Source organism: Anopheles stephensi, unplaced genomic scaffold (genome assembly GCF_013141755.1).
Source record: "Anopheles stephensi strain Indian unplaced genomic scaffold, UCI_ANSTEP_V1.0 ucontig220, whole genome shotgun sequence".
NCBI lineage: Eukaryota > Metazoa > Arthropoda > Insecta > Diptera > Culicidae > Anopheles > Anopheles stephensi.
In genome coordinates, this window is record NW_023405148.1 from 10,001 (window position 1) to 20,000 (window position 10,000).

Sequence of the window (10,000 nt, forward strand, 5' to 3'; positions counted from 1 at the left end):
GGTCCTCCCATATACGGCACGGGGACAAGTATGAAGAATGAAAATCATGTGTGTATGGAACATATAATGTGCCTGAGAGCACATTTTTTTTCTAAGTCCCAGAAATCCGTCACTGAACATCACGACTTACGAAGACATGTTCCCCCGGTCCTCCCATATACGGCACCGGGACAAGTATGAAGAATGAAAATAATGTGTGTATGGAACATATAATGTGCCTGAGAGCACATTTTTTTTCTAAGTCCCAGAAATCCGTCACTGAACATCACGACTTACGAAGACATGTTCCCCCGGTCCTCCCATATACGGCACGGGGACAAGTATGAAGAATGAAAATCATGTGTGTATGGAACATATAATGTGCCTGAGAGCACATTTTTTTTCTAAGTCCCAGAAATCCGTCACTGAACATCACGACTTACGAAGACATGTTTCCCCGGTCCTCCCATATACGGCACGGGGACAAGTATGAAGAATGAAAATCATGTGTGTATGGAACATATAATGTGCCTGAGAGCACATTTTTTTTCTAAGTCCCAGAAATCCGTCACTGAACATCACGACTTACGAAGACATGTTCCCCCGGTCCTCCCATGTACGGCACGGGGACAAGTATGAAGTATGAAAATTTTTGGTCACAGCGTGAAATCCCTCTAATGATCATGAAAATAGCATCGGATCACTTATCTGACCATAAAAAGTGAACCAAAACCCTATTTGGACAAACTTTTTGGTCCTATGAAAAATTCACTTTTCATATATGTCATGGTCGAAAATTTTCTAAGTCCCAAAAAATCACATATTCTCGAATATCTCGAAAACTACGTATCGGACAGGAGTCAACCAAGGTGTTTTAGAAAGGTCTTTACAAGCTCTATTTAATGAGCCATAGCGACTTTCAAGTGATTTTTTGACACTTTTTCGCATATCGGCATCCTTGGTTCCCATACTGGCCATAGGCCATAGGGCACCGAACGGCCAACTTTTGGTCCGGGGGTGAAATTTTTTTTTCACGAGATTTTGATGAAAATGGCTTCGGAACGCGTTTCTAATAATGAAAAGTGAAACCAAACAGTATTTGCGAAGAAAAAATTGTCCTATGAAAAAATCACTTTTTCTTAGGGTACGGGTCAAAAATTTTCTAAGTCCCAAAAAATCACTTATTCTCGAATATCTCGAAAACTACTTATCGGACAGGGGTCAACCAAGGTGTTTTAGAAAGGTCTTTACAAGCTCTATTTAATGAGCCATAGCGACTTTCAAGTGATTTTTTGACACTTTTTCGCATATCGGCATCCTTGGTTCCCATACTGGCCATAGGCCATAGGGCACCGAACGGCCAACTTTTGGTCCGGGGGTGAAATTTTTTTTTCACGAGATTTTGATGAAAATGGCTTCGGAACGCGTTTCTAATAATGAAAAGTGAAACCAAACAGTATTTGCGAAGAAAAAATTGTCCTATGAAAAAATCACTTTTTCTTAGGGTACGGGTCAAAAATTTTCTAAGTCCCAAAAAATCACATTTTCTCGAATATCTCGAAAACTACTTATCGGACAGGGGTCAACCAAGGTGTTTTAGAAAGGTCTCAACAAGCTCTAAATAATGGGCCATAGCGACTTTTTAGTGATTTTTTGACAAATTTTGTCATATCGGCATCCCGAGTTCCCATACTGGCCATAGGCCATGGGGCCCCGAACGAAAAAATTTTGGTCCGAGGGTCAAAATTTTTTTTCTCATAAATTTGTTCAAAACGCCGTCGGAACGCGCCTTAGATCATGAAAAGTGAAAAGAAACAGTATTTTGCAAAAGTTGGGGTGGCCTATGACTTACATGGCCACGTCCTAGGTCCGAGTTCCCGAGGTCGTGTTCTTCAGTGGCGGAAAAAAATGGCCACTTGTGGGAGATGTAAAATGTTCATTTTGTATTATAGGGGACACACTATCGAAGCGAAAATTTCAGAAATGGCCTAAAACGTGAAGAAATGATGGGGTATGTACGAAAAGAAGGTTTTTATGGTCAAACGGTGAAAATTTTTTTTTTATGAAAAATTTTGGTCTCCCACCGTTCATGAATTTCTAGGACCAAAAATCGAAAAATTTCAAAACTTCACGATCGAAAGGGAAACGCATATGTGGTGTTCCTAGGTGTGTACGGTGTACGAAAAACGGGTTCACGATGAGATATCAGGCAAATAAGTGGACCTAAAGTGAGTTATACGGGTAAGACGAGGTGTCCAAAGACCGAAATAGGGGTACCAACTGAGAACGAAATGAAGGTCCCCGAAGTCGCCATACAAGTTATAGGAGGTGTCCAAAGTACGAAAAGAGTTCCATATTCGGCTGTTCCTACTATATGGTTCCCTGATTGCTGCTCCAAGGAGTAGTGAGGAAGTGTCCAAAGGTCTGTTGGGGGTATCGAGGTGATACCCTCGACGGACAATATGCACGAAAAGTGGTTCGATGATCTATCCTGTAGGTCGTACGGCAGCCATACCCGGCTGGAAGTACCGCGGTAATTCCGCAATAAAACGTTCGCCAGACGAACAAACAAATTGAATTAGCTCATCGTAGTGTACGGAAACGAAACGAAAATGTAAGGTGATTAGGGATCCGGGAGCAATCTCGCGATCCCATGGTTCGGTGTAAGAAATGATACGAAGTGTTCATAAGTCTCCTCTGGAGGCAGAACCATCGTAGCAAAGTTCGGGAACCCAAGGGTCACAAAAACTCGTAGGACGATATCCACGAATAATCGGGGACTTGTGGGGACTACCGTGCCCTGACAAGTCAACTACACCTTAACTGGTGATGGTCGTCCTACGGGGACCTGCGGGGAACAAAAGGGTCACAAAAACTCGTAGGACAATATCTCCGAATAATCGGGGACTTGTGGGGACCACCGTGCCCTGACAAGTCAACTACACCTTAACTGGTGATGGTTGTCCTACGGGGACCTGCCGGGAACCCAAGGGTCACAAAAACTCGTAGGACGATATCCACGAATAATCGGGGACTTGTGGGGACTACCGTGCCCTGACAAGTCAACTACACCTTAACTGGTGATGGTCGTCCTACGGGGACCTGCGGGGAGCAAAAGGAGTCAGAAACAATCGTAGGACGATATCTCCGAATAATCGGGGACTTGTGGGGACTACCGTGCCCTGACAAGTCAACTACACCTTAACTGGTGATGGTCGTCCTACGGGGACCTTCAGGGAGCCGCAGTAAGTCGCAGGTCGTATGCGAGCCTTGATTGGTCCTGTTGGGGGCGTGCGGGGTGTAATGCCTCGGTACGTCAAATGTTGGTGTACGATGTACATCGATAATCTGACATCCTCCTGAACAACCTTTGCTCGTGTGGTTATTGGCGCTGTGGAGTCGGTGTACTGCCGCAGGTCAATGAGAGTGGTCACAACAAAGATTGTGTCACCTGATGAACGTAGAAAGAGAGTCTGCGGGGACTGGTGCCCTGGTAGACAAAAAATATCGAACAAGCAATTGACGAAGACGAATTCTGGTTGATCCTACCAGTAATATACGCTTGTCTCAAAGGTTAAGCCATGCATGTCTAAGTACAAACATAAATGAATGTGAAACCGCATAAGGCTCAGTACAACAGCCATAATTCACAAGATCATCCACCCATCAGTTACTTGGATAACTGTGGAAAAGCCAGAGCTAATACATGCAACATGCCGGGACCGCTGTCCGCTTGCGGGCGGTGGAACTGGTGCACTTATTAGTAAAACCAATCGCCTCCGGGCGGCTTGAGTTGAAGTCTGGATAAGGATGCCGATCGTATGGTCGCTTGACCGACGACAGATCTTGCAAATGTCTGCCCTATCAACTATTGATGGTAGTGTAGAGGACTACCATGGTTGCGACGGGTAACGGGGAATCAGGGTTCGATTCCGGAGAGGGAGCCTGAGAAATGGCTACCACATCCAAGGAAGGCAGCAGGCGCGTAAATTACCCAATCCCGGCACGGGGAGGTAGTGACGAGAAATAACAATATGGACCTCTCTAACGATGGTCCATAATTGGAATGAATTGAGCATAAATCCTTCAATAAGGATCAAGTGGAGGGCAAGTCTGGTGCCAGCAGCCGCGGTAATTCCAGCTCCACTAGCGTATATTAAAGTTGTTGCGGTTAAAACGTTCGAAGTTGATTCCCCGTCCAGACACGCGACCGCCGCGGGCGCCCGGCACACGCCGGATACGTTCGTGCGCGAGCTCGCGGCTGCGACTCACAATGGTGTGCCTGGGCGTCAACCTCGTGATCGGTCGGGCACGTCCCGAGCCGGTGCGTGGTGCCCGGGCAGCTCCCATTTACCTTGAACAAATTAGAGTGCTTCAAGCAGGCTAGTACAAAAGCGTCCACACCCGCCCAGGGTTGGCGTTGGCCGAGAATAATCTTGCATGGAATAATGGAACATGACCTCGGTCTGAGTCTTTTGGTTGGTTTTGTATAGACCCAGAGGTAATGATTAACAGAAGTAGTTGGGGGCATTGGTATTACGGCGCGAGAGGTGAAATTCGTAGACCGTCGTAGGACCAACTGAAGCGAAAGCGTTTGCCATGGATGCTTTCATTAATCAAGAACGAAAGTTAGAGGATCGAAGGCGATTAGATACCGCCCTAGTTCTAACCGTAAACGATGCCAATCAGCAATTGGGAGACGCTACTACATTCGGTGCTCTCAGTAGCTTCCGGGAAACCAAAATCGGGTTCCGGGGGAAGTATGGTTGCAAAGTTGAAACTTAAAGGAATTGACGGAAGGGCACCACAAGAAGTGGAGCTTGCGCAGAGGCGAACTGTCAACCGAAGCGAGCGGACGCCTTTCGTGAGCTTCTGGTAAAATACAGTTATTTGAGTGAAAACGATCTTCCAAGCAGTGAAACGTGCGTGCAAGGTGTGTAGTTGACCAGTTTGTACGCCAGCTGAGTGAAGACCCGGCGAAAAACCGTGAATATTTGGTTAAAACGGCACACAAACATTGCGTCGCGCTTCGGCGCGTGTGACCGGAATAGTGTGTGTGTGGTGAGGTGAGTGCGTGCGTGCGAAGCGCTCCCTTTCGGTGCGTTGGAAAGGGAGCCCGCACCCGCGGTTGGGTGAAAAAACATTACAGGAGCAAGGAGTGCTGTGAAATCATTCCGTTAACGGAAAAAATAAACATTCAGTGTTGAAACAGCACCACAAAACGGTGAAAGAACAGCGGTGCAAAACACGTGCTAAGGGCACCTGTACTTAGAAGGGCAGTGTGTGTCAGTGTCGGTTGGTGCGTGCGAGGTGTGTTGCGTGCACATTGACTGACAAGTGCACAGTGGAGAGCTGATCGGACATTCCGGTTGATGTCCTGGGAGAGCTCTCCCCTTTAGTGCCACCAGCGCCACCTATGGGGCACTAGCACAAGCCATATCGCGGACACAAACCACAAAAGCTCCGCACTGAGCTTTCGCGACTAAGGCGAATGCGGACCGCATACCGGCTAGGCGCAGAAGCCTAGTGTTTGCTGGGCAGAGCAACAAACCGGTTAGCGGTAGAAATGCAAGAGGAGGAGAGTAGGTCTGATGGTTCGGTCGATGCAGAGGCCACCGTAACCGTCAGACCGAAGAAGATGAAGATGTCGCCGCGAGTAGTGGTGACGCTCCTGTCGCCGGGAACGCTGTCGTCGCTGTGCAGCGCACCGGGAGCACCCACGCCAGCCCCGAGGGGAACGCCAGGGACATCAGGAGAGGCGGATGCGGAAGCGCGAGAGAGGACCGCCCCCGCCCCCGCCCCCACACCGTCACCACGGAGATCGGTATCTCCCGAGATGCTGGCGCCAGCCGCATCGCCGTCGGTAGAAGAGATCGAAACCGTGGAACGAGAAGCGGAACCATCACCGCCTGCAGAGGACTTCACGAGTCGCTTCGAGAAGCTCTTGCAGAAGCTGGAAGAGATGACCGTGTTGTGGGAGAAGAGCGAGGCGGAGAACGCGAGACTCCGCCATGAGCTGAATATTTATCGCACGGGCGTGAGAACAATCGAGCAGCTGGAGGACTCAGTGACTGGCGTGCGCTTGGGAAACCAAGTGACTACCAAGTCAAAATCCGGGCCCAGCAATAGGACGATTAGGCGCACCAAGCAACGTGAGAGAGCCGAAGCACGCCAGTCGCTGGGTCCTGCCCAGCATCGCCTGCTGGAGATGCAGGAGCAGCTGCGGCGGGAAATTGCGGGAGCGCAATGCGAGGCACAGACGAGAGACGGGCAGGGGCAGCGATCCCAACCCCTGCAGCCGCGGAACCTTCCGGCACCGGAAACCAGTCGGCAGCAGGAACAATCGTACCGGGACGCCCTGGTATCCGGATGGCAGGTGGCAGGGAAGCGGCAAAAGGCTCAGCCTTCAGCCGCAACCCAGCAGCGGCAACAGCCGAAACCTGCCGCACCGAGCCAACGCCCTGCACAGGCGAACCGACGGGCCCGACGCCGACGACCAGATGCGATCTTGGTGGTTCCGGCACCGGGGGTCTCCTTCGCGGAGATCTACAGGCCCATCCGGACGAGCCCGGCCCTGCAGGAGGACCAGAGGCACATCCGCATCGGGAAGAGGACCCCGAAAGGTAACCTCAGGATGGAGCTGGCACGTGACGTGGATGCCGAGGCGTTGTGTCGCCGAATCCAATTTACGCTGGGGGAGCTTGGGTCCGCCAAGGTCCTTACCGAGATGGCGGAGGTGCTTCTTAAGAACGTTGACAACCTCACCGAAGCGGACACCATCCGGGAAGCACTGAGGGCGGCACTCACGAGGGAGCCAACGGTGGCCTCGTTGCGGATGTGGGAGAGGGCCGACGCGACGAAACGGGCTCGCGTACGGCTACCGCGTGTCGAGGCAGAAGCCATCTTGAGCAAGAAGCGCTTGCTCATCGACTACGCTTCTTGCCAGCTGGAGGAGGCCCCCATGCTGGAAGCGGCAAAGCGCCGTTGCTTCCGGTGCTTGGAGAGGGGGCATTTGGCGGCGAACTGCGTCGGACCCGACCGCAGCAACTGCTGCATCCGATGCGGAGAACCTGGCCATCGGGCGTCCACCTGCAGCAGTGCGGTTAGCTGCATCCGGTGTGGAGGACCGCACCGCATTGCAGCGCACGGCTGCAGAGGACCAAGACGATAGTGCGGAGTGCCGGAGAGGCAGCGCCCGTTTCGGCCCGAACGAGATCCGCCATCGGCCGATACTTTCTTCGTCGTCGGCAAAGGCGGAACCAGCGGCAATAGGATACCGCGCCCAATGACGCGCCGGTATATTGCCGCCATCGCGTTCGGGCCGAATGCGCTGTCAAAACCAAAGGAGGAGTAAGCCCGACGATGGGCCAACCACGAGAGCGGACCGCCATAGTGTTTTTACGTCGGCAGACGTCGAAGCCGCCATCGCTACCATGAACACTGAGTGGGAGCGGTCTAGGCTGAAACGACCGGCCAGTGACAGAGCGGGCGAGAAACGATCGGGCGAGACCGGCATTTTGCCGTCTCCGCTTTGTGCGGTCGTTCGTTCTCGCACAGGCGGGCGAGAGAGAGCGCGCGTGCGCTCGGTTCGGGTACGATCGGCATTTTGCGTTCTCCGCTTTGTGCGTACGTTCGTACCCGACCAATAGCGTGCGAGTACTCCATTTGTGTTATAAGCGTCATTTGTCGTCTACGTTTTGTGCGGATGTCCGTCCAATCGTAATAGGGAGACTGTCTTTGCTTGTTTAACTGTGTGCATGTGCGTTCATGCATTTAATGTTAGAGTAAGCATCAGGGAACCGAAGAAATGGCGAATTGCGGGCACGCCCGCTTCGTCTGTGATTAGGAGTTATGTTCGTGTCCGTCATTTTTATTAAATGTCGTGTTGTCGAAAAGTTAGGCGGGGCGCGGGCCCTCACTTTATGTAGAGAGGAACGCCATTGCCGCCGGTGGCTACGCCCTCGCCGGGAAGGCCGCCGGCAATGGAGTTTGTTTATTTATTATATGTCACCCAATATTTGTTCATGCGCGTTTTGTATCTGTTACATTGTTAAATGATATATGTTACCGCAACAAAATATTGACTTTTAATAAATAAACACGTGGCTTTAAAAAAAAAAAAAAAAAAAAAAGAAGTGGAGCTTGCGGCTTAATTTGACTCAACACGGGAAAACTTACCAGGTCCGAACTTATCGAGGTAAGACAGATTAAGAGCTCTTTCTCAAATTTAAGGGTAGTGGTGCATGGCCGTTCTTAGTTCGTGGAATGATTTGTCTGGTTAATTCCGATAACGAACGCGACTCAAACAAGCTAACTAGAACGCTGTCAGCAGTGTGCCTCCGGGCGCACCTGACGTTACGGGGCGGCGGCGCCTTCGCGGGCGGTCGTCGCACTAGTTTGCCCTGCTTAGCGGGACAACTTGTGTTTAGCAAGGTGAGAGTGAGCGATAACAGGTCCGTGATGCCCTTAGATGTTCTGGGCTGCACGCGTGCTACAATGTGGGCAGCAGCGTGTTCTCGCCAATAGGCGCCCCCATTCCGAGAGGAACGGGAAATCACCCAAATGCTCATTTAGTTGGGATTGGGGACTGCAACGGTCCCCATGAACCTGGAATTTCTAGTAAGTGCTAGTCATTAGCTAGCGCTGATTACGTCCCTGCCCTTTGTACACACCGCCCGTCGCTACTACCGATGGATTATTTAGTGAGGTCTCTGGAGGCATACCTTCCGCGGTTCCTTCGTGAGCTGCAGTTGGCACGGCCGAAGTTGACCGAACTTGATGATTTAGAGGAAGTAAAAGTCGTAACAAGGTTTCCGTAGGTGAACCTGCGGAAGGATCATTACCGATCAAACAAGTCCGGGAGTGAGGTTGCCAAACGCATCGTCGGCATCACATGCTGACGCGCACGCTACAACCACAAGATGATGTAGCACACTTGGTAGAGTTGAGCGAAAGCAACTCTTTCAAAGGGATACACATATCACTGACTCGGCGCAGGTCAGTAAAGACGCACACTTTGGCAGTACCGGGTACCTTATACACTGACTGATTGTCGTGTCACAAAGGGGTGATCGACAGTCGCACTTTGGCGTGCTCGGCTCCGCATCCGTCGGGGCCGTGGGCGCCTGCAGTGTGGTACTAGGGAACCAGAGTTGTGTGTTGGTATGTGTATAATGGACATATCATTACCCATCAAACAAGTCCGGGAGTGAGGTTGCCAAACGCATCGTCGGCATCACATGCTGACGCGCACGCTACAACCACAAGATGGTGTAGCACACTTGGTAGAGTTGAGCGAAAGCAACTCTTTCAAAGGGATACACATACCACTGCCTCGGCGCAGGTCAGTAAAGACGCACACTTTGGTAGTACCGGGTACCTTATACACTGACTGATTGTCGTGTCACAACGGGGTGATCGACAGTCGCACTTTGGCGTGCTCGGCTCCGCAACCGTCGGGGCCGTGGGCGCCTGCAGTGTGGTACTAGGGAACCAGAGTTGTGTGCTGGTATGTGTATAATGGATGGATGGACTTCGGTTCCATTCATCAACTAGTTCGGTGTGTACGTTAAACCCTAGGCAGGGGATCACTCGGCTCATGGATCGATGAAGACCGCAGCTAAATGCGCGTCAGAATGTGAACTGCAGGACACATGAACATCGACACGTTGAACGCATATGGCGCATCGGACGACTCAACCCGACCGATGCACACATCCTTGAGTAGCCTACCAAGTTATCTCAACACTCTAACCAAACTGACCGTCCTGACCCCATCATAGGGGGGTAGGCTGTCGCAGCATGGCGTGCTCGGATCCGCATCCTTGTCGGGACCGTGGGCGCTGAAAGTGAGAGTGCTAACACAGAGAGACATACGAGGTATGGTACACAAACCTAAACACACACACACACATGTGAGCATGGGTGAAGAGCGAGCGCGCGTCAAGTCGCACGGTTCGACCTCTAGTATCAACCAACGGATGTATCCACCACAGCATATAAGGTTATCACCAATTGCACG

At 51.1% G+C, this 10,000-nt stretch overlaps 1 non-coding gene across 1 annotated transcript; it reads left to right on the forward strand.

The window, feature by feature from the left end:
- The first annotated feature begins 9,550 nt into the window (after positions 1-9,550).
- LOC118516037 lies at positions 9,551-9,708 on the forward strand. Its single transcript, XR_004907618.1, has one exon. It is a non-coding gene; the product is annotated as a 5.8S ribosomal RNA (ribosomal RNA).
- The last annotated feature ends 292 nt before the right edge of the window (positions 9,709-10,000 follow it).